Source organism: Pelodiscus sinensis, chromosome 2, assembly GCF_049634645.1.
Source record: "Pelodiscus sinensis isolate JC-2024 chromosome 2, ASM4963464v1, whole genome shotgun sequence".
In the NCBI taxonomy this organism is placed as follows: domain Eukaryota; kingdom Metazoa; phylum Chordata; order Testudines; family Trionychidae; genus Pelodiscus; species Pelodiscus sinensis.
The window spans coordinates 242,907,241-242,933,108 of record NC_134712.1 but is presented as its reverse complement, the minus strand read 5'-3'; the positions used below and the strand labels follow the sequence as shown (position 1 = coordinate 242,933,108).

Here is a 25,868-nt window from a genome sequence, read left to right as displayed (position 1 = left end):
TTCTTCTCACATAGGATACAGAGAGGCTTCGCAACTCTTCATCACTCCTGACTTGCGTCCTTTAAGATGATTCCAACTGGGCATCCAGAAAAACAAGGCACCTAAAATTATTAGTTGCTCTTGAAAATGTAGGACCTCTTCTAGCCAGGGATCTAGGTGAAAGAATCTGTAGGCCACCATTCAGCGATTGTATTTCTGACAATACTTGGTGCATTTTTTTCCTGAAAGTAGAAGACTACAGTATATTACTATGGTTTTAATGCAGTGTAATAAATGTTATATGAGATCACCTTGTTATGATAAAAATATCTTGTTAGAAATTACACCTTTGACACAAGAAGACTGTAAGTAACCTTTAGTTATTAGCCTTCCTTGGTCAATTATTTTTCATGTGCTTTCCATGTTTCATAGAGCAGATTGTACCCTGGGAAATTCTGATTGCTGACTGATACACAAAGAGATTAAAGAGACTTCTTTTTTATGTAAGTGGGATTTATGTGTCTAATTCCCATTAATATTAATGGGAGCAACACACCTAAATCTGATGTTCACTGATAGGAGAGAATAGCCAGTAAAGATTTTTCAGAATATAAAGCATAATATTTATTGAAGCATAATGAAACTATGCTTTTTGGCACTCAGATTTTAGTGATTGTTCAAAAATGAGGCCTCCAGCACCTTAAATTGTAGTTCGCAGCAACATTGCCATACATCACTTAATCTGTTTCAACACTTATCTATTCTAAATTCTTTGTAAGGATTTATTTGGACAGTGTCCATATCAGAATCCACAATCAATGCTTTAGCCATGAGCTGTCACTTGCAGGTTGTTAACTCATGCACTTCGACTTTTCTTTGACTTCTCCCTAGACATCACAGACACATCCTCATGTTTGCAGATTTGGGCCGGCTATCTTAATAAAGTAGGAACTCAACTCAATATGGTATTGTACCAAATCTGAAGTTTTAAGAATCATACGAGGGTTTTTTGTCAGTTATTTTAGGTCTTCTATCTAACAAGATAACTTGGTGTATTTTTTTTTAGCTTGGAAACATTCGCGACACTTAGGCTGCGTCTAGACTGGCAAGTTAAAACTTGCCAGCTGTCTACACTGGCCGCTTGAATTTCCGCAAGAACACTGACGACCTCATGTAAGATTGTCAGTGTTCTTGCGGAAATACTATGCTGCTCCCGTTTGGGCAAAAGCCCTCTTGCGCAAATGCTTTTGCGCAAGAGGGCCAGTGTAGACAATGCGGTATTGTTTTGCGCAAAAAATCCCTGATCGCAAAAATGGCGATCGGGGCTTTCTTGTGCAAAACCACGGCTAGATTGGCATGGATGCTTTTCCGCAAAAAGTGCTTTTGCGGAAAAGCGTCCATGCCAATCTAGATGCTCTTTTCCGCAAATGCTTTTAAAAGAAAAACTTTTCCGTTAAAAGCATTTGCGGAAAATCATGCCAGTCTAGACGTAGCCTTACTGTATGTAGGTGAGAAATAGCTACTTCTTACAAAAACAAAACAGTCAGATGCACCCAGATACTGAGAGAAAATATGTAAGTGTAATCAAAGCAGAGTTCTGTGTGCAAACTGGAATATATGAGTTCTAACTCTGAAACCACTCCAGATTATGAAAATCAATAGGCATGTAATTTTGCATATTACAGTAAAGTTCAAGCTCCCATCAATTCATGCCAAAAAAGAGACCTATACCATCATGCAACTGGTCTAGCTATGAGAAGTAACTAGTGTTTGCTTGTGGCTTTGGGTGTGCAAAACATGAAGGTAGTTGGTCACTAATAATTTGTTTCAATATTTTAGACTCACAACTGGGACAGTGTTTTTCAAAGTGTGGTTCTCCAGAGGACTATGAGGACGGAAGCATTTAAAATAATAATCAGTAAGTCTCCAGCTGCCATAGGTATAGAGAAAAACCTTCAAACTACATAAAAAATATAGCCAGTGCAGGGATATCTATCTGCATTTTCAGAGAGGATGAAACAGTCTCTCCTTGTGACAGCTTTAAAACATTTCAGTGGGTGGTAGTTCGGCTGAAACATGTGACATGCTTAAAACTTTTTGATGGGTGGTAGTTCAGAGGACAGCAATGATACTTTACCTGAGCATCATTGTTAAGTATGTCATTGTTTATCGATGTTTGTAAGAAAGGAAGAGAAGGATTGCACTAAATTGTGGGGCATGCTCCTTGGGAAAAGTAGCACAAAACACCTGCCAGTGGGGCAACAATATATAAACTGAGGTAGTGAGGCCCTTAACACAGGACAGGTTTGCTGGAGGTTCTCAGATGTTTGGTGAGCCAAGCAATTACCAACAACATACAAATTTAAGTAGTTGCACACACCCACAATCATGATGAACTCTGAACATGGTATGTTGTTGTTCTGGTGCCAGATCAAGCCAGAATGTACACTGAGATGAATCAGGAGATATCCTTTCTGAAAAGATTAACCAGCTCAACCAATCCTTTTGAAGCTCACTTGACGAGGGGTTGCAAAGATATTGATGCCAGTGGAGAGAAGATTTATGAGTCTCTGTACAGAATTGAAGGAAGATTTAGATAAAGCTAGGCAAGGCTAAACCATGCTTCAGCTGAAATTGTCAGTGTGATATGAACTTTAGTTTGTTTGGCTGCAAGCTCCTTTTGAGAGCCTGGTGGGGCACAGTACAAACATTAGTAAGTCAATCACCAGCTATGCTATGGCTCATTTTTTTGCTAAATTAAATTTCTTACAGTTATACGCTGCTTGCTATTGATGCTATGTATTTTATGATATCGCTGATTCTTCCATGGGTTCCAAGAGCTGTAGATTGTGTATTTATAAAAGCACCCAAAATAAAAACCCCAGGCCTATGTCTACACTGTGTAGCCTAGGCCTGTTTTATCTCGGCCTACTAAAATGATATTTGCTTTATTTTAGTTAATTAATAGTTCTATGATTTCATCTTAGAACTATTGTTTGTCCTTAATATAGATTTAAATATGCTGTAATGCAAGGGTCCTGCAGAATTCATTTTCTATGAGATGGCTTATAGCAGTAGGTAGTTAGTAAAATACTTGTATTTTTTCTTTGTAATTTTCCAAAAAGGGGTGAAGCAAGAGTTTGTGGTTGGCACAAGAGTTTATTTTTACAATTCTGCCCGGAATTTACAGTACAAATCTGTTAACAAAGCAGTAACAGCCATTTCGAATTTCCTGTGCAATCAGTCCAGATGGAGGTTTTTAGACTGCAGCTTCCCGCACTTTCCAAGTGGTTTGGGGAAATTATCCAAGAAAACATCAGTCATTCTTAATAAATATTCATAAGGGCCCCGAAGATTTCTTCCAATCATAGATGATACCCTCAGAAATCTTAGGGCGCTAGGTCCAGTTATGGAAAAGAGGTTGTATGTCCAGAATATTTTGGTGCCAAAAGGGGTATTTAGGCCTAGGGATTTGGGAGATCGGGGCTGCTGTCCCAGCTTTGCTGAAGCAGTCCACTCCGGAGTGTTATCTTTTCAGGTCAGAAAGTACAGGCAGTCCCCAACTTACGCGGATCCGACTTACGTCGGATCTGCACTTACGAACGGGACTTTTCTCGCCCCGGAGCTCATGGGCGGCGAGTCGCCACCCGTATCCTCCGGGGCGAGAAAAGCTTCTCCCGGTCTCCCTGGTCTGCTGGGGGCGGTCCAGCAAAGCTGGACCCCCCCAGCAGACCAGGGACACCCGAGCAAAGCCGCCCAGGTGGCGGGAGTCCCGCTGCCTTGGCGGCTTTGCTCGTTTGCCCCGGAACAAAGCCGCCCAGGCAGTGGGACTCCCCCCGCCTGGGCAGCTTTGCTCCTGTCCCCCTGGTCTGCTGGGGGGGTCCAGCAAAGCCGCTGGACTCTCCCCCCCCCAGCAGAACAGGGACAACCGAGCAAAGCCACCCAGGCGGCGGGAGTCCCTCTGCCTGGGCGGCTTTGCTCATTTGCCCCGGAGCAAAGCCGCCCAGGCAGCGGGACTCCCCCCGCCTGGGCGGCTTTGCTCCTGTTCCCCTGGTCTGCTGGGGGGGTCCAGCAAAGCCGCTGGACCCCCCCAGCAGACCAGGGGGACAGGAGCAAAGCCGCCCAGGCAAAGGAGCAAAGCCACACGGGCGGTGGGGTCCCTCCACCTGTGCAGCTTTGCTCGGGTCTCCCTGGTCTGCTGGGAGGGGAGGGGGCGCAGCTAGTGCGCCCTCCCTCCCCCAGCAGACCAGGCTTTTGTTGCGGGACACCTCGGGTAGAGCAGCTGGGGTGCTGCCGGGTTGGTCCTGTGGGAACCTACCGGGTAGCACCCCAGCTGTTCTGTCCCAGGCTCCAGATTCAGCAGCTGTTGAAACTGATCAGGCTGATTCCAGGAAGCTGGGGGCAGAGCAACTCTGCCTCCGGCTTCCTGTAGTCAGCCCCTGGTCAGTTTTAGCAGCAGCGGCTGAATCCGGAGCCAGTTCCGACTTACATACAAATTCAACTTAAGAACAAACCTGTAGTCCCTATCTTGTACGTAACCCGGGGACTGCCTGTAAATACTTATATCTATCTCTTTCTATAACAGCTTTCTTACTTCCTTAATTTTGCTTAAGTTTGCTTTTAGAAATCTTACTACCACTTGCTCCAATGTCTTCCAGGGAGGGGGAAACCACTCTTTTCCATCCAACCTTGGGGTCTTTGTGTGTAGGAAGTATTATTTTTATTACTCTTTGTATACTTGGATCAGTTTTAATTTGATTGTGTTAATGACATCTTGGGAAGGAATTCAAGTGATTTCTGTTCTTGCCACTGTTTTTGTTGTAATAAGCATTATAGGGGTTCCTTTAGCAATAAAGTTGTTTTCTATTTAATTCCCTGAGTTAAAGTGTGGTTGCTGTTGGTCACCTGCCGGCCCTCAAGAGAGGGAATCTTATGGTTCCACTGAACTGTAACCTGGGATAGAGGATGTACCTAGATTTTTCTGGTCAGATTGGCAAGCCTAGCCCATCCAAATTTTACTAAAACTCCTTCTCAGGATACAACTGCGGTAGTTTTTCGGAAGAGGAAATGCAAATGGAGCACTCCTTTGCAAATCTCGTGCTCTCATTTGGGGAAAAAACACATTTTGCGCAAGATCCTATAAACCTCATTTTTTGAGGAATAAGGGATCTTACACAAAATGGGGTTTTTCCAACAAATGGTCCCATCTACACAGGGCTTTTATCGCAAAATCTCTTCCTCAAAAAGGACCGGAAGAGAATTTGCAAATGAAAATGCGAGATTTGCAAATGAGAACTCTATTTGCATTCTTCTTCCGAAAAACTGCTGCAGTGTATATGTAGCCCAGGACTCATTCTCCACTAGGGATGTTAAAAAGTGGGGTTTGTTTTGTAAAGGTGTAACTGCTGAAAATGTCAGCGGTTACATGTTTACATGCAGGGGAGGAGGCAGATCTGTGGGAGCTGATATGTGAGGAAGCAGCTTTTAAACCGGCTCCCCATGAGCACTAGTTCCCACAGAGCCATCTGCCCCATTTCCATGCTGCTGCCTCTGTATCAGAGGCAGCAGCGTGGGGTGGGAGGGCAGGTGGGAGCCGGTGCTTGCAGGAAGCTGGCTTTTAATTAATATGTTGAGCACCATGTCTCTCCTTTTTTAGACTAGCCTTATAATTTAGCTTTTTATTGTTTGGGTGTTTGCTGTGATAAAGCATAGCTCACACACCCTTTTTCCCCTCATGACAAATAAATAGCGTTGATCATAGTTGATCACAAAGCTGTCATATTTTTGTCAGATACTCAACTCAAGGGCTGCAATGTTTTTGCAGTTCTGTTTACATGGGGTACTATATTTAGCAACCAGAGTTTGTTTATTTCCAAGGATAGGCTCTGTATCAGGCTAATTTATTTCCTGGGTTTTCTAACATATATTTTGTCATTTTCTGCATTTTTGGTTAGCTAGGCACACATTTAACTGTTTCTGGACTATAAACAGCTTTCTTATTACAAATTGAGATTCGAATCCCAGTTCCCTATGGTCCAGTTCCCTATAGTCCAGCTCTTTTTGCTCAGAGTAGAACTGTCCAGGATGCAACAGAAGTTGTGCATTTCTGCTGTGCGTGGGAAGAGGCAGAATGTGAGATATTTGCATTCATGGATTCTATGGACTACCTTACTACCACTCTGCCACAGATCTCTACTATGCCTCTAGCTGAGGATACTGGAAATGGGTCCTAGTCTGATCCAAACCAGGACATCTTAGCCTTATACAGCAGCCTTTGTGTAGTCCTTTCCGAACATTGCATTTCTGCAGCTATCTTATGCATGCAAAATATTCCTTGAACCAGCTTCTATAAAAAATTCATATAAACCTACTCAGACAGAGTCAGTAGGGAACTCTCTGCCTGTATATGTTCCCCTGCCCCAATATCTTTCTGCTAACTTGGAAATCCATATGCAAAATCCAAAGCATGGCGATTCCATGTGGAGTTGTGACTCTTATTAGAGAATTGTCCAAGTAATGAATGAATGACTTTCTTCAATCCATGCAGTTTTACTGTGATAAGTATAACATGGATTCTTTGTTTAATAAATAATCTGAAGTGGTCTTTCAGTAAGTGAGTGGGCTGATATGTTAGAAATTAGAGCTGGACTTGAGCGAAAAAGTTCAGCTCTGAAAGTCAGAGATGATCAAGGTGGGGATTGTTATTTGCCCAGTGATACTCATGGGACCCAACACACAATTCAGGTTCCAATTAGGAATTGTAATGTTGAACTTAAAGTTTATGGTGCAGGTCCATCCCTGCTATGATTATGTAGATGAGGAAAACTGGTCAAGTTAAGTTTAAGATGGGCTTAGTTAGCTGCTCTCTTTTTTGATGCTACAGAAGACTGATTTGAACTCAACCTCTTTCCCAGTAGACACAGTCAAAAAACCTTCCCGTTTTCTTGCTGTTCTTCTCTGACTTCGGCCTCATCTCCACTTACTGGAGAATCAATGCACCACTGATTGATCTTCTAGGGTTCAATTTAGTGGGTTTAGTAAATACTGTTGTAAGCAGTAAGTGAAATCAACAGGAGCATTTCTCCTATCAACCTCCCACTATGGGGCCATCCCAGAAAATCGGTGCAAGATACATCGTCTCCAGCTATGTAATTCACATAGCTGGAGTTGCATATCTTGCATCGATTTTCTCTACCATTGTAGACTTGGCCTCAGTTTAATGCTGCTTTGCAGTGTTTGCAAAAGTGCCAAAGCGGGAAGGTTTGTGACCTTTTGGGTTTCAACCCAGAGAAGTAAGAGGGTGTGTCACCCCCAGCCCTGCAATTCTGCATACTTTATATAAGTGTTTTTTAAACTGTGTGTGCCGTGAGGCAGTCTGAGGTGTGACTCGGAGAACAACAGAATTCAAAATGGCTGCCCTTAAAGGGGCAGACAACCTTTTTTCTCAATAACTTTCCCCAGATCCTTTTTCCCCCTGACATTTTGTTGAGCGCAAAAAAAAAAAAAAAAAAAGTCCTTGGTGTCCCTCATTACAAAAAAATATTGTTTGGTGTTCCTCAACCTTAAAAAGTTTAAGAAACACTGCTTTATATGCTGTGGTGCTGCATCTCACAGAACTGACATCAAGATCCAGCCTTACAAGCATGCAGGTTGCACCTGTCTTCCACTTCTCAGTTGCATTTTGCAGAGTGACTATGACAGGTTAGGTCACAGAGATCCTCTTAAAACTGTCACCTGATAGGCTGATCACACCACTGAGCCCATCTACCTGCTCTCTGGGGTACCCTACCACCCTGTCATGCTGAGCCAGAAGCTCTGGTCTCCAAAAAAAGCACAGAGTTGGGGGAATAGCACCCCAGCAGAGTATCACAGACACTGAGAATAGCTCCGCTCCAGGAGGGCTCAGCCATAGGGACTTGACAGCACCCATGTGCACAGCCCCAGGAGAACCCAAACCCCAAGTAAATCTGTCTTACTCTGGATTAAAGTCTTATATAGAGAAAGGCCATAAAGTTTGCTTCCTTTATCAATCAAAAAGAGATATGAACATCTGTTTTACACACACACACACACACACACACACACACACGCAACAATTTTTATACTAGGTTCGATAATAAACAAAAGTGATTTTATTTAGTATAAAGAGTAAGATTTAAGTGTTTGCAAGTGATGACAGACAGCTCAAAGTAAGTTATTAAGACAGAATAAAGCAAAACTTGCCATCTAAGCTTAATACTCCAAGAAACTTCCTACTTGTAATTCCTTACCTAACAGTAGTTTTAATTATCTTTTCTCATAAGGTAAGCAGCTTCCTAGCTTGGGCTAGATCCTTCTCCCTGTTCATTGTCAGATGTTCCCAGCAGTCATCTTGGTGGTAAGCAGTGTATGTCTTCCAACTGACAGCTCCCCCTTGTTTGGCTCCCTGCGTATAAATAGATTTTGCCCACGGAAGGACTCCTGAAAATATGAAGAAGAACGTCTCTTGCAAAAGAGGGGGGTTTTGCACAGAAGGGAGCCGTCAACACAGCTCCTTTTTGCACAAAAGCCTCTTGCACAAAATCAGCTGCTAATTAATTATGCAAATGAAGCATGGCAATATTCTACTCCGCGCTTCATTTGCATAAGCTTTTGCGGAAGAAGGTTGCAGTATAGATGTAGCTCTAGTTTAATAAAGAGGTTTACACTTCATATTTCTACCTTCAAAAATAAGAATAATACATGCACACATACAGAATATACACATTCAGCAGACTACAAGCTTTTCAATGAGAGGTTACATGCTACATTTTTATAAAGCATATTTGAGTTATATACATTCATATTAAAAAAGACATTTCCATAAAAATATGGAGCATGCAGTGTCTCATGGCTCAACTCCCTCCGAATCTTCTTCCCCCCTAAAAACTATGTCCCTGCAATATATAGCCCTCTCACTGTACACTTACAGAAGTTAAATTAGTTGCTTCTTTCAACAGAAAAAGAAGCATCTTATTTACATAACAATCACAATACTAAATTGTCTTATTGTAAAAGTAAAACGAGTTTATTAAACAAAGTCCTGGGTTTAAGTGATAGCAAGTATAAGGAGCAACCGTAGAAAGGGTTACAAACAATAGTAAAAATACACCTCTAAGACTAAAGTCAGCTGTAACAGATTTGAGTCTCTTGTTGAAATTGTAGTTTCCCAATAAGTTTCTTTTCCAGCATGGCTGACCAGACCCTCTAGCCAGGCCTTGACACACGGAGCTCAAAGCACTGGGCTTCTTTTTATCCTCTGTTGAAGGATAACTTGGGGATTCATCCCTCATCTCTTAGAAGTCCAGTAAATCTTTGAAATTTATTTTTCTGAAATGTATCCAAGATAAAGTTCCTTTTCTCTGTGTGATGGGGATGTCATGCTGTCTGGTGTGGGTTTCATGTTATCTTCTCCCCTAGATGTGATTTTTACAATGAAAAATTCTTTTTCTGCAACCTCGGGTACAAATGAATGGCCCATTGAATTTGTCCACACTTTATTTGGGTTGTTGCTCTTTTTCCTTTGTCTGGAGAAAACCTGTTTATCAGCTCACCTGTCGTGCCTTGTTTAAACACATTTTAATCACATATTTCAACACTATTACTAGGAAGTCCTTTGGACTGGAACTGCTTGCATGTGTGTGTGGGGGGGGGGGGAGGAGGGGATGTTGCTGAGACCACACTGAGTCCTAAGTCGGTGGGACTCGCTGATGGTGCAATAGTATCCATGGTTTCATAGAATCATAGAACACTAGAACTAGAAGGGACCTCAGTAGGTCATCAAGTCCAGTCCCCTGCCCTCATGGCAGGACCAGGCACCGTCTAGATCATCCCTGATAGATGTCTGTCTAATCTGCTCTTAAATATCTTCAATGATGGAGATTCTACAACCTCCCTAGTCAATTTACTCCAGCATTTAACCACCCTGACAGTTAGAAAGTTTTTCCTAATGTCCAACCTAAACCTCCCTTGCTGTATTTTAAGCCCATTGCTTCTTGTCCTATCATCAGCGGCCAAGGAGAACAATTTTTCTCCCTCTTCCTTGTGACATCCTTTTACATACTTGAAAAACGCTATCATGCCCCCTCTCAGTCTTTTCTTTTCTGAACTAAACAAGCCCAGTTCTTTCAGTCTTCCCTCATAAGTCATGTTTTCTAGACCTTTAATCATTTTGTTGCTCTTGTCCAATTTCTTCATATCTTTCTTGAAATATGATGGCCAGAACTGGACACAGTACTCCAACTGAGGCCTGGTCAGCACAGAGTACAGCAGAAGAATGACTTCTTGTGGCTTGCTCACAACACTCCTGTTACTGCGTCCCAGAATCATGTTTGCTTTTTTGCGACAGTGTCACACTGTTGACTCATATTTAGCTTATGGCCTCTAGACCCACTATGACCCCTTTCTGCAGTACTTATTCCTAGACAGTCGCTTCCCATTCTGTATGTGTAAAACTGATTGTTCCTTCCTAAGTGGATTACTTTGCATTTGTCCTTATTAAACTTCATCCTATTTACCTCAGACCATTTCTCTAGTTTGTCCAGATCATTTTGAATTATGAGCCTATCCTCCAAAGCAGTTGCAACCCCTCCCAGCTTGGTATCATCTGCAAACTTAATAAGAGTGCTCTCTATGCCAATGTCTAATTCGTTGATGAAGATATTGAACAGAACCTGTCCCAAAACAGACCTCTGTGGAACCCCACTTGTTATGCCCTTCCAGCACGATTGTGAACCATTAATAACTACTCTCTTAGAATGGTTATCCAGCTAGTTATGCACTCACCTTATTGTCGCCCCATCTAGGTTGTATTTCCGTATAGCTTATTGATAAGAAGGTCATGCGAGACTGTATCAGATGCTTTACTAAAGTCTAGATATACCACGTCCACTGCTTCTCCCTTAATAAGTCTTGTGGATATCCTTTAAAAAAAAAAGCCAAGAGATCAGTTTGACATGATTTGTTCTTTACAAATCTATGCTGGCTGTTACCTATCACTTTATCTTCCAGATGTTTGCAGATGAATTTCTTAATTACTTACTCCATTATCTTTCCTGGCACAGAAGTTAAACTGACTGGTCTGTAGTTTCCTGGGTTGTTCTTATTTCCCTTTTTATAGATGGGCATTAGATTTGCCCTTTTAAAATCTTCTGGGTTCTCTTCCTAAAAACATCAGGATTTGGGCCTTTACACCTCTCCCTTCATTCTAAATGTTGGTACTCAGTCGGAACATTAACTTTGTGCACCACCTTTATTTGATAGAAAAACAACCGCAGCATCTAATACAGTTGTGCTCACCTTTCTCTGGAACAAAAAAAGCAGAATAACACAAAACCAGCTCCCATAAAAGTAAGAGAAATAAAATATTTTATTGCCTATGATGGAAAATTGTAGAAGTATAATAAAGAGATATAGTTTGACCCTGGAAGCAAAGCCTTAGATTGTTCTACGGAATGCACAGTCAGTAGACCCATAAGAAGCAATATTCACAAGGCATTGTAACACCACACATTTTCTAACCATTGTACTGTAGATAAGTCATCCCATTTTGTGTATTTTGTTACAATACAGATGCCACATAAAATCACAGAAATGTGGCTTATCGGAGTGAAGTATATGCCCCTGCTAAAATGAGAGTTGAATTTGATTCATCTCCAGTTCTGCATGTGCTAATGTGAATGAGGCTTCTAACATAACTAATAGAGTGCAGTTAACAGTACAGGGTCAGATTTATCCTGGGGTTTTGCCAGCTGTGACAGGGATAAACCCTAGCACAAGTCACCAGCAGCAGAAAGCCCACTAGTGTCAAGAGGGTCTATAGAGACTGCCATCGTTTTCTTGTCACATCCCTGTTCCTGTTTTAACACCGGACCAAGTGCTGGCATTTAGTTACTAGCCTGAAGTAGGAGTGAGCCTCCTCACCTCCTTTCAAGGCATTGGGCTCCTTTGGGGATGCGTGAGAGAGAGAGCTACAATGGAGACCAGTCCTGATCACGCTCCCTATCCATCAGTAGGTGTATATGAGTAACTAATGGCAATCAAAGCACTGCCCAAAAAGTAGGAGTGGAGGGCACTGGCTGGAAAGAAAGGGCTTGGCTTGGGAGAGGGGGGAGGGGATTCAGTATCCTAACTCAGTGGCTTCTGTCAGTGGAGCTCCCGCAGAGTCCCAGCTATGGATTTAAAAGTGCTTTCCATGCCTGGGGCCGAACGGGTGTGTGTGTGGGGGGGGGGGGGAGATGCTCTTCAGCTTGCCTGTGCCTTCCCAAATGAGTCCCCTGCAGAATGTAAAGGGGCTTGCTGGCTCAAGGAGTTGTAAATTACACCTCCCTGCCCAAACTATGGGGAATCCAGCCCGAAATAGCATTCATGATCTGAATGCAAAACCATTCCATGGCACGTGTTTCCAACAGAAATTAAATTTCTCTTTTCTCTTCATTGTTATTTTCCCCCTCAGCCCATTTAAACCCATCTACATCTGCCTTAACCACAGGGGGCCAGCAGCCAGACACTGGGAGGTGCACTAGCATATTTAAACTGTGCTCCTGCTACAGAAGAACCTTTTTACATTTCTGGATGTTAATTATAAGCAGCTACGCTGATAGCAGCAAAAATAAATTAACCGTTCTCTTACCTTTCAACACATGGCACTGAACTTGTCATTGCGTATGAATGCATATCTTAATATAGTTTGATCACAGACTGGAATAACTAGGATAAGAATAGGCTCTTGTAAATGAGCCTATGAAATATGAAAACATTCTTTTAGTATTTGGAACTCAATTTCTGTTGGTCTTAATGAGCATGGTGCTATAAATATCTAATTCCCACAAATCTGAGTGAATGAGAAATGAAATATTGAGGAGTGTCAATATTCTGAGAGTGGCATTTTTAGTGGTTAATATATTCATGCTGTTGCTGCTGATTGCGTAATATCAGCACTTAGTGGGCCCACCCAAGATCAAGGACTCAGTGTGTTACAGGTGCTTCTTAATTGTAACCCTTCTACCTGAGTGGGTTGACAGCAACAAGAGTCAGGTTCAGGATTTAGGGGTTCCTTTCCATTAATACAACAGAGAATTAGCTTGAGCCCTCATCCAGTGACCTGGGATAGCTACTTCCCCTCTCGCAAGCACAGAGTTTAGCAAAAACCTTTACTAAAAGGAGGGCAGTAACTCAGTATTAATTTGGGAAATCACCTGCTTTGAAGAGAATACAATCCAAATATCAAAGACAAAGGACATAAAAGAGAGCGATGAAGTGACTTGCCCAAGGTCACATAGTAAGTCAGTGGTAGAGCCAGGAAAAGAAACCCAATTCTCCTTCCTAGTTTGATGCTCTAGCTGTTATTACCTTACTGGCTGTTTCCAATAACTACTATGAAGCTCAGGACATGGATACCCAAACTGGTGTTCTTGGACTAGCTGTGGTCCATAGAGCTTTACTGGCAGATCATGAAGATCTGGCAAGTCATATGGCAAGATCTGCTGTCACCTCTTTGCTTCCCAATAATTTATAGGCATCAGTGCAGTGCCTATAGATCTACTGTATATTTTGGAGAGTTGGTGCATCTGTCTTGTGTGTCCATCTGTCTGAGAGTCCATTTGTTCAAGAACTCTTCCTTGACGGTAAGAACTAGGACCACCAAATTTAGAATGCAGCTTCCTCTTATAATAACTTAAAGCAAGATCAGGATTTGGTTGTGTTAGGACAATGGGATGTGCATGGAATGTGATTGTTTCACATAAATCAGAAGGGGAGGGGTATGAGAGCAGGGACTGTTATATCCAGGAGTGACCACAGGGGACAGCAAGCACCCCAGCCCCAGAGAATTAGTGCTGGTTGGCAGCTGATGGACACTGCATGGCCTCCCCCAGCCTGGGATGGCTCCAGGGAGAATCCAGCAGGCGGGCTGCGCAGGCCCTGCCCCCGTCCTGATTTGGCCTCAGGAAGAAGCCAGCAGGTGGGCAACATGGTTCCCCCCACCACCACTGGCTGACCCTGACTAATGCTGGGTAAGCATTCTGGTAGCCTATAAATGTAGCTAAAAACAAGGAGGAGAGGGCAGTTTGTCAACCTCGCGGAACCCCTGGAGATGTCTCACGGAGCCCCTGGGGCTCCGCAGAGCACAGTTTGAGAAACACTGATCTGGGGACAAACAAACAGTGCGTGTGTTTCATAGTGGGTCAGACCAAAGGTCCATCTAGTCCAGTGTCCTGTCTCCTGGCAATGGCCAATACCAGGTGTCCTAGAGGGAATTAACGGAATAGGTTATTATTAATTGATCCATCCCCTCTTGCTCATTCCCAGATAATTACAAAAAGAGGCTAGGAAAACAATCCTTGCCCATACTAACTAATAGCCATTGATGGACCTATCCTTCAAAAACATATCTCATTTTTTTAACCCTCTTATAGTGTTGACTTTCATAAAAGAAGGGTCACAAAAGAGGGATGTGGCCCTTTCTGTAAGAGCAATACTTATTAAATAGGAGACTATATAGTTTAATTAAATGTAAGCTCTAGAATGCATGCTATGATTTTATATTTTATATGTAACTATTAGTTTCTAGTACAGTAAAACTCCAATAGTCCGGCATCCAATAGTCTGGCACTTCTGATAGTCTGGCATCAAAATGGCAAGAGCCTAATGAGTGAGCTTCGGCAAAAAAAGAGTTGCAAGGTAACAGCGGCAGCAGCTGAACTGAGCAAAAAGGGTAAAAAAGGCTTAAAAAAACTAAAACATTACAGTAGACTGTATACAGTATGTACAATAAAAAGGTTAAGAACACTTTATATACAGTATATAATGTAAACAGTATATATATAACCTGCTTATAGTATCTCCTGATAGTCCAGCATATTTGATAATCCGGCACCACCTAAGTCCCATAAGTTCCGGATTATCGGAAGTCTACTGTACTACTTTTGCTACAGGTTGAAACTCTCTTAACCAGGATTCTCTGGTCCGACAACATCCATGGTCCAGCTCAGATGTTGCAGGACCAGAGAGGCCCAGTGGAGGGCCAGTGATAAGAATCCCTGCAGGGCTGGTAGAGCAGTGGGCTGCCCTCAGCAAGTTGATGGCAGGGCCATCCAGCACATGGCAGCAGGTCTGCCCAGTGGGATTGGGAGACACAGCGGGGCTGCCGGGCAGGGCTGGGAGCCACAGTAGCTTAGTGGCACAGGGATCCACGGTGCACGGCTGCCTGATGGGTCCTGGAGCCCCAGCATGGCAATGCAGCTGCCTAGTGGGTCCTACAGCCACAGTGTGGTGCATGCCGCTGCCTGTGGGAACCGGAGCCCCAGCGCAGTATGCACGGTTGCCCGGCAGGACCCAGAGCCCCAGTGTGGCAAGCACGGCTGCCCGGCAGGTCCTGGAGCCACTGCAGCGATGGCTGCTCAGCAGGGTTAGCAGGGCAGCAGGCCCAGCAGGAGGGGGGCACTATTTGGGAGGCCAATGGGCTGTGTGGGAGGGCTGGCAGCCAGAAATGACTTCCCTTGGTCCAGCAAAATCTCTCATCTCTCAGAGGGTGCTGGATCAGGGAGGTCCAACCTGTACTACTTGAATCTCTGTGCTTCATTAAACTCATTCTTGATTTCACTCTACATAAATGTGAGTGTGGTGAGTTAAACAGATTGGTGATCTGAGATGCTATGACTTCTTCAGAAGCAGTGAGTCTGTGAATACTTTGACTCTCCATTGGAGCAGGACTGGACACTCTAGGGAGATGCTCGGAGGGTTTGGGATTGGATTGTGCCTCTTGCTAACCCACAGAAAGATTGGGGGGCTAAAGAGGAGTGCTTGTGTCACCAATGTCCAGTGAGGTAGGGAAGCTGGCCCCCAGCAAGTGCAGACAAAGGTTCTTCGCACTCTACTTCTAGATCACACTCTCCTAGCTTGCTTGTGAGAATGTCAACTGGGACTGTGTCAAATGCCTGACCAAGATCTAGATACATCAAAAATACAGCTTTCTTCCTCCCCTCATCCAGTAGGCCAGTAATCTTGTCTGTATCCAGTGGTAAGGAGTTCCATAGATTGACTGTGGATTGTGTGATGTAGTTCCTTGTATTTGTTTTAAACCTGCTACTTATTGATTTCATTTGGGGACCTCTAGTTCTTGTGTTGTGTCTTTATTCACTTTCTCCACAACACTCATGATTTTATAGACCTCTGTCATGTCCCCCCTTTGTTATCTCTTTTCCAAGCTGAAGAGTCCCAGTCTTATTAATCTCTCCTCATGTGGCAGCTGTTCCTAACCTTTTACCCACTTAAAATACACCTTTTCATACTTAATAAATGTAGTTCTGGTTTATAATATAACCCAGTTTGTCATTTCTAACTTGCGGAGCTGGGGGGAGGCTGTGCACATCTTCACACTGAGGAAGGAGGTGAAATTTGTATGACTTGGTGTTTGTACCCCAAAGAATGGGTGAACATCTGGGTGCTGTAGTAAATCCCTTAAGATGAGTCCTCCCAGAGCTGACCTCAGTGTGTGCATCGGCAGCTGGCTGTGGCCCTCCCTATGTACTTTGCTCAAGGAGGTTTGAGAGCTGGCTCAGCAAGACCAGGTAAAAGGAGATCCTGGCTGACTGAGAAGGTGGGTTTGGTGATGTCTTAAGCACTTCAGTTGGCATCCTAGGTGTTCCAAACCCGACAGGTAGATATCACTAAGGTTAGAGTTGCCAACTTTCCCGTCCGGATGTCATTGTATCAAATGGCATCCTGACCATCTAGTTGAGAAAGTTGACAGCCCTAAATTGTAGACTGGTGTCCTAAAAGCATCTGGGATTAGTTTCAACAACATTTCCATACAGCAGCTTTTTGCTATTTTTTTCCTTGTGGTATATTTAAAACTATGTTAAAATGGTGCACTGAGAAAGACCAGGCAGGTGAGGTAATACCTTTTATTGGCTCAACCTTTCTTGGTGGAAGGTACTAACTTTCAAGCTACTCAGACTGCTTCTTAAGGTATGAGGAAGGAAACCAGGCAATCATTCCACTCTCAGATGAGCTCATAGAGAAGAATGATAAAAGACAAAAATATCAAATGACCAATGGGGAAACACCTGTCACTAAGGCTACGTCTAGACTACAAGCCTCTCTCGAAAGAGGCTTTTTTGAAAGAATCTTTAAAAAAGATCGTCTAGACAGCAACCAGTATTTTTGAAAAAGCACTGTTTGCATTCAATAACACTTTTTTTTGAAAGAGCGCTTTTGAAAAAAGGCATTATTCTTCGTAAAATGAGGTTTTTCCATGATCGAAAAACACTGCTGCATTCTTTCAATTTAATTTTGAAAGAACACAGCAGCAGTCTAGACGCAGGTGAAGTTTTTTCGAAAAAAGGCTGCTTTTTTCTAAAAAAAAACCCTGTAGTCTAGACACACCCAAAGTGATCGCTCCAGAGCTGATCTTTCAGTAGTTGTCCTTGGAGGGCAACTGCACATCTCCAAAAGGTGAGCTTGAGAACTTAAATCATAACAGTGTGAGATACTAAAAATTATAGCCTCTACAGGGCTGTAGTTTCAGGGCTCATCACAACAATTTGTGACACGTACCTGGCTGATCTTAAAGACATAATTCATCGCAGTTTACCAGTTACATCTCAGATTGCTGCTTTGCTTAACACACAGTGCTTAGATAACTTTGTGAAATAAATCTTTACTTGTTTTCACTATAAAGTAGAGAGATTTGGGTAACAGCAGGTAAAAATATTGAAAAAATATGAAAATTAAAAAAAAAAGAGTGGCCCTGTAGCACCTTAGAGACTAAAAAAAATATAGTATCATGAGCTTTCGTGAGCACAACCCACTTCTTCAGGTGAGTGGAAGTGAGTTATGCCCATGAAAACTCCTGATATATATATATATATACACACACACACACATTTTTCCCCCGCTTTACTTTCTAAAGAGGCTTTTCTGAAATTTGGCACAGCTACATGGCACCAAATTTCAGAAAAACCTCCTCTTTCGAGCCATCCCTTCTTCCTCATAAAACGAGGTTTACAGAGATGGTGAAAGAACATATCCACTTTTCCGAATTTTTTTTCGGAAAAGCGGACACATTCCTTGAACGCAGCATAACTTTTCCGGGATACCTCCGGTATCCCAGAAAAGAGCTGCAGTCTAGACATAGCCTATGGTGTTACAGAACCATTAGTTTTTAAGCTTTTTTTAAGTTACAGACCAACACGGCTACTCCTCTGAGACCTGAAAATATATGGTTACATATGAAATCATAACATACTTTCTAAAGCCTAGACTTAATTAACAAGATACTCTGATGTCTAATAAAGTATTGCTTGCCAGCATGTTCCAGCCAGGCAGACTGTGATAACATTTTCATGAAGTGAGACATGCTGTTAGCTTGTCACTTCAGTGAAGGACGCCAGGTGCTTCTTAGTACCTGTACATATTAGGTCATTCTTTTGTTCTTTTTTATAAACAGGAACACTCCCTGCTGATTTTTTTTTTTAACTGTGGCTGCCCTCGCTTGTGGACTTTGCAGTTTTTTAATTGGCTAATCTGTCTCCATATGCAAATAGGCCTCCTCAAGAGACACAATGCATGAGGGGGACAAGCATCTGCTACATGCTGCTTGAAAGAACAACTTTTTGAAGACTTGTTAGGTATTTAGGTTGACTCCAAGGCTTTCTTGTAGATAACAAACTTTTTAAATATTGTCTACGTGTAATGCGGAACTGAACCTGGGAATCTCTGGAGCTCTACAACCTGAGCTTCTACATGAAAACTACAATCACCTAGCTCTCAGCTAAGGTTGTAGAGGAAACTCCTTCTTTCTTTCTGTAAATAGTTTAAGTGCCACTACATGGCACATTGAACCTCCCCCAGAAGGTATGTGGGTTGCACATGCATATATGTCAAAATGATTTTGATGGTCCTGGCTTATTATAAAATATTTACTTTTTGGTGAAATTAACATGCTTGTGTCTAACTCAGTGGATGCTTGTAAAACCTTATATGTCCCTCATGTCCTCTGCCAGTTGCCATCAAGAAGTTCCTGGCCCACAATCACCACCCACTGTTTTTAATTCACAACGGAGCTGTGATAGCCCTTCCCGGTGGAGCCAAACACAATCATACATAAACCATTTACTTAAAGCAATGGTTTCCAAAGTGCATTTCAATGTTGGTCACATCTCCCCTGGAGAGAGGTTACATTCAATTCAAGCCCATAATAATACATAACCTTAATACCAGAATGTTTTTCAGGGAGATTGCAGGAAATTGCCATATATATCACTCTTGCCTATTAATTGATCTGAATTCTACCTTCCAGCAAAAGTATTTGGTATTTTTTATTTAACTGCTTTGTATGTGCTGTGAACTTAATAATCCTGAGAGGCAGTATCATTCAGTTGCTCATATCTTGAGTGCACTTGTGCAACAACTTTGCTCTAAAAACCTGTAGTTGGATGGTCTCTTGTGTTGAACTACAGTTCTTATAAAAAGGCACATGATAAAAACCAATGTCATTCCACAGTGCACAGTATCATTAAACCAGTCAGCAAGGGATCCCGAATGAAAAAAAAGATAGTTTTTTATAGGAATATAGCCTGCTAAATTAGTTTGCTGCTTCCAAACGTCTGGGGACAAGAACAGAGTACACTTATCCCTGCTCAAACTGCTGAATTGAAACTACCAAAAGGACGGGAACTTCATACTTTTGGTTTGCATTTTAATTCTGTGATCAGAACAGCTAGGTTTGGCATTGATTGTACATAATTATTGATGGGCAGGCTTTGAGGATGTGTGTGGCAGTGTAGTCTGAATAAATTTGAGACTTATGAAAGTGTTATTTCAGAGACATATACCCACAACAAGATTGTAACCGGCCTATGTCATGAAACTTGGGCTAAGCAACAAAGAACAGACTTTTACTAGTACGCCTCTGCTGTCGTTACACCTGGGTTTCCCCTATTGCAGGGATTTCCTTAGGATTTATGGGACTCTATGCAGTACTGTTAAACTGGTGTCCTTATGCCTGATGACAGACAGATGGTGAGTTTTTAGAGATGTGATTTTATATTCTTCACCCAGTAACAAAATAGTTTTAAAGCAATTTTTAAAGTAAGTTTTAAAGATCCTGTAGACTAACACATTAAATTGAGAAACTGACACTATCTACCTAAGTTTGGTAAATCCCTCTTACATGGCTTCAATATCACTTGAATGGCTCTTTCACAGGTTCAGTGTTCTGCTAATAGGTCTGGCAGGCTTTTTCACTTTTTTTTAAGTTAACTAGGTCCTCTCCCGAGGAAGCAGAGACACAGAACAGGAATAGGAGGAAGTGGGAGGGTGGCTATTAAGACCCAGTGGTGGCCCAAATTTGGGGTGCCCTATGCAGCTGCATATTCTGTGTATGGGTAAGGTTGGCCCTGTTCATTTGGGGAATAAACAGGAGCCAGTGTGGTCTACTAGTCAAATTGGGTTGCCCACTGTCTAATCACATAAAACCAAACTCACTCACAACATCCCTGTCCTTTTCCCAAGGCCATGCCTCTGCTCGGTCCCTTCTCTGAGGCCCTGTCCCCACTCTCTTATCCCCCTTCCCTCCTTTGCTCATTCTCCCACACCTTCACTGTGCTGGAACAGAGGGTTGGGGTGCGGAAGGGGGTGTGGGCTAGCAGCTGGGGCTTAAGGATTCAGTGTGTGCTAAAGGGTTCCGGGCTAGGCCGGGGGCAGGGGTTGAGGTTCAGGAGGGGATGTAGTGTGCAGGCTGAGGGAGGAAGTTTGGGGTGTGGGAGGTGGCTGAGGGCTCGTTTAGTGGCTTTGGGTGCAGGAGGAGGTTTGAGATGCAGACTCTGGCCAGGCAGTGCTTACCTCGAGTGGCTCCCAGAAGTGACCGGCGTGATCAGCCTCTAGGCTCAGGGGCAGCCAGATGACCCTACATACTGCCTTTGCCTGCAGATGCTCCCCTACTGGTGTGGTTCCTGGCCAATGGAGCTGCGGAGTTGGTGCTCGGGGTGGAGGGGAGTGCCTGGAAGCCAGAGAAAGCCGCAAGCCGTGCAGAGCCAAGGCAGCTAGAGAGCCTGCCTTAGCCCCACTGTGCCAACAACCAGACTTTTAGCAGACTATTGAAACCTCACAGCCTGGTTTCAGAAGCCACCAGGAGAATGATTCTGATTCCGGGAGACTCCCAATTAAGCCGGGAGGGTTGGGTGTGGACAAAAGCACTGTTCTGGGGTAGCAGGACACCTGAACCCTAATCCCAGCTCTGCTGCTGACCTGCTGTGTAACTTGGTGCAAATCACTTCACCTCTCTCCTAGCTGTTTTGTTTTTATAGCATGTCAGCTCTTCAGGCCCCTCAAGTTCACAGGAATTAAAAAGAAAAAATAACACAAGTGGAAACCACTAACGAAGGCAAGCGGCAGTTCCCTGGCCTACACTCCAGCACGGTCTTAAATATGTGGGGAATAACAGGAAGGAAATTACCCAACTGTAAACAGCTTATTAGAGTAAGTCAGCACCTGGAGAGAGCATCTGCCCTCCAATAACATTATTAAATACACAGAAGGCAAAAGAATCCTTGCAAATATATGCATTTGATGAGGGTGAGCCGTGGCACTGCTGTGCTAATGAAAACTCTCTTTAGAGGGCTACTTCAGCAATCCTAATAAATCACAATATAATAATGAGCAATCTGGGCCCATTGTTGTAGCACACTATTATAAGGATGAGTAGCACTAACATATTTAGGAGCCTGATTGATGTCACCAGAACTGCCCCTGTGAGTAAATATAATCAGTGGAGGATGGGGATACAAAATAGGAACTATCTATTTTTTATTCCCCTGCATTGTTGACACTTACAAAAATAGTTTAGGAGCCTGGATATAATAGCTTAGGAGCAGATCCTCAGCTGGTGTAAATCAGCATCATTTCGCTGAGTTCTGCACAGTGCTTCACTAGTTGAGAATCTGGCCTTAAACAGAATTACTTTTCATGTATGTGACAGGAGGGAAATGACTCCTTTCTTGAGAGTTGAGCAATAAAAATGAATTCTGTGCCATTTTGAGCTGGTAGTTAATTTTCAACCGTGTCTAAGTGGGAGTTTCTGCTGTACACCAAAGGACCCTTATCTTGAATCTGTACAGTGTTTCTACCATCCCTGAATGAGGAGCATGCTTGGACATTCCCTAGTTCTGTTTGTTGGCCTTGTCCTACCTACATTCTGAAGTATTTCTTGGAATCTTCCTTAGTGCATCTATGTTTATAGGTCCCCTGCGAGGTTATGAGTCTCTCAGAATCCCAAGTAGGGAACCCTGAGTCTGTAGTTCAACTTGTAGCAACTCATGCTCATTAGCTGTTGAAGTCCCCAGTTTGATCAAAATGGCAGCACCTTACAATAAATAATATGGATAATAACAGCAACACTATTTGCCATCCATAGGGCTTACTATTCTTTATCACAGAAGAAAAGTATCTGGATGCCTGTTCTACACATAGGGGGAAAAAAGTTAGGAGTGGGTGAAATTATTTGGCCAAAATGGAGTTTTTTTTAATGAAAAATGCTATCTTAGCAACACCAACATTTTTTGCAATTTTATATCTACTCTTTATAAAAAGATCCCATCATTCCAACACAATTCAAAACATTTTTAAAAATGCTCAAGATCAAAATGAAACCTTTTGCTTTAGGTTGAACAAAAAGCTTAATTTGACCTGAAATTTGTTATACTTTTTGATTTTCAAAGAACTTAGAAAATTATTGGTGGTTTTTGGTCCAACCAAAAATTAATTTCATTTCAACTTTTCAAAATTGCCAGCAAAGCAAAAAGTCAGTTATTTCCCCAGCTTCATTAAGAACCATGATCTGCTTCCCTTACTCATGTTGGAGAGCATCTTACTTCCCAATCCTAAAGGGATGGCAGAGGTGTTGAGTGACCTTCTCAAAGTCTGTCTGTCATAAGTGCTTATATAGCCCCCAAACTGTAGTTTATGACCACTGCACCGTTAGTTCGAATTAGTGCTGTAGTGTAGACATACCCTAATAGACCAGAGACTTCAAACAAGGACTCAAAAATTCTAAGAGATGAACCTAACCATTGCTCCATTTACTTCTCTGCAGCCATCTACACAGATTGAAAGTTAGTCAGTCAGCTGTCTCAGCAAGGGTTTACCCTGTGCAGGATGAGATCTAGCTCATGGATTCTCATGGTACAAGCTGTGACTTGGTCTGGAGTTTTGTAAACATCTTCCCTATCTCTGTGGCTGGAAGGGAAGAGGTGTTCTTGAAAAGCTTTCTGTTGTAATGTGGGGGTCATGGCACAGGAAAGGTTCAGACACACTGATGTGATTTATGGATTTTTCAAACAGAGGAAAAACTGAAAAAAAAAATCAAATAACAAGACTACAATGTAGGGTCTGCAATCCTTGACAGAGTTCCTTGAATGATACTCACTCCTTAAGCTCATGTCCGTCTTGCTTTCTCTTTTAACAATTTTAAGTTTCTCATCCTGAACTGTTTTTGTAGTTAATAATTTAAATACTGCAGACTCTGTATTCACCTTGTTTTCCTTTGCACTGCATTCTTTTAAAAAGCGTTGGAGCCTTTCCTTGCTACAGTAACCAAGACTAGGTAGAGTACACTAGGAGAGGTCTTATCAGTTTCTTACAGTACATAGCAATTATAGCAGTGCTTTTGATTTATGTTATAGTCCCCTAGCAACCAAGCATTCTGTTTGCCTTCTTCATTTCAGCTACATATTGGGCTAACGGCTTTAGGGATTTTTTTCCACAATAAAAACCCTTAATCTTCCAAACAGCTCCAAATCTCTTTCTCAGTGATCATGCTAGAACCGTTTTTTCTTTTAATGTTGCTTTTCCAGGGCACATTATTTTTTCTCTCTATTGATATCTTGGATTTTATTGTCTTTATTGATCAAAATGTCTGACTGTAGTGGTTTTTTTGTTTCCCCTTTGTTTATTCTAAGCTTGTATTTGCATATTTGCCAAAGTCTTATATGCAAATGTTGAAAATCTGGCAACCCATTGCTTATGCTGTAGGAGCAACTTTTCCCATTGACTCTGCAGCTGTTTTATTTTTGTTGTCAATGCGGTAGGTGTGGGGAGGAAAATAGTTTTCCCCAGACACTTTACATAGAAGGAAGAAAACATAGACAAGAGAGAGCATCTCTGCTATTTTTTTATTATGGTTTTCTAAATGTATGTACAACAAAATGTTAATTTGAGAGCAAGCAGCTTTTATAGCGACAGAGCCATCTGTACAAAACTGAACTCAGATTTAAATTCTGTATTTATAAAACACAGCTATCACTCACATCCATGGACCTGTACACCATAAAAACAGATACCAGACTTCTAACTATATTGTTTTGACAGCATAGGGCTGTATAATTTGGCACTCTTCATATGATATAGTGAGTAAAAGGAAGCCTCTGTGAAAACAGTCTGAGCCTGTTCTGATTTTAGTGCTTTCATTCAGAACAAAACTTGGCCTGCTTATGCACTACTCTGTTTTTGTTTATGTGCTATATTTATTATTTGTATAGTGCCAGCCACATGTTCCATGCTTTGCATTAATCAGGGAAGCCAGACCCTGCCTTGAACACTGGGGAAATGCCCCCAACATTTTCAACAACATTGTGCAGACTCATGAAACAAGGAAGCTGCTCTCCCTTCCACTCTGCCATTTCTCCAGTTCTTGTGTTCCATGAAAATGAAGGTCCAATCCTGCTGACATGCATATGCTTAACAGTATGTATATGCATGGACCATTGACTTCAGTGGGATCATGTGTGTATTAGGTAGATTGGCCCTGTATCTCCCATCGTGCACCACAAACCAGTTTAGAGTTTTACGTCCTGTATAGTCTCACTAGGATCGTTCAGGTATTATACACAACAGTGAGAGTTAGCAGGATCATACCATAATGACCTTTCTTTCACAAGTAGTCCGTAAACCTCCTGAAGTCATTAGTGCTACGTATAAGTAAGCACTGCTGAGTGAGTTCTGTTAGAGTTGATAAAACAGTGACTTTTATGAATAGTTGTGGCTGGACTTCATGTCCCTTCCTAGTCTTATTTAAATCAAAATGTGAGGAAACTTGGAAATTTGTGTAAACAGTGACTTTGCTTGAAGTACTAACATGTGACTTGAATATCTATACAGTTTACTCACTCCTGGGGCATGTCTACACTGCAATCAGGTGTGACTTCAGCACTTGCAGACACACCTAAGCTGAGTACTGAATAGGGATGTAAAATCCCATGTATTTAGTTAAATGGTTAATAATAATGTTTAACCGGTTAGCCAATTAAATAGGAGTGGATGGGCCTTCCATTGATTGGGGCTGCTCTGGCCAGCCTGGAGTGTCCCCATCCACAGCATATCCCACAGGGATGGAGCATCCCCCTGACATGGCAGGCGGGGGGGCTGCTCCAGTCCCGGCCAGTTAACCGATACCGGTTAACCATTCACATCCCTAGTTCTGAGGGTACTGGATGGGCATGGCTAGTCAGTACCACCATCTTTATCCAGGCTTCGCTGCTATTTTTACTCAAGCAAGCTTTGATCTATCTCTGTACGTGCTGCAGTCACACCTTCCCATTGCAGTGTAGACATACTGTAGATCTGTAGTCGACCCTTTGCATGGATGTACATGTTTAAAATATTCACAGGTGTGTAGAAGTAGATGCCTTTATTTTGTGGTACATTAAAACCTTTCCAATTTCTAAATGGAATCTCAGAGTTAATGTTGCCACAGGCCTCTTGTATGCAAATAAAAAGCACCCTCCATTTTTAGTGAATGTAGGAAAAAAGGCAGGATGTGTGTAGTGTATGCCTAAAATACTGTATCTTGCTATAAAATAGGTAGGAACATGGGA

General features: G+C 42.4%; 1 protein-coding gene and 1 long non-coding RNA gene across 2 annotated transcripts in view; one reads left to right on the top strand and one right to left on the bottom strand.

Annotated features, from left to right (window-relative positions):
* Nucleotides 1-25,868, top strand: part of DPP6 (dipeptidyl peptidase like 6) — an 865,367-nt gene that overhangs the window by 19,499 nt on the left and 820,000 nt on the right. The gene's annotated exons all lie outside the window — the stretch shown is intronic.
* LOC142826859 (uncharacterized) lies at nt 2-9,645 on the bottom strand. The gene is made up of 3 exons (XR_012901128.1): nt 9,552-9,645; nt 8,250-8,439; nt 2-221 (listed from the first exon to the last, which is right to left on the bottom strand). It is a non-coding gene; the product is annotated as an uncharacterized LOC142826859 (long non-coding RNA).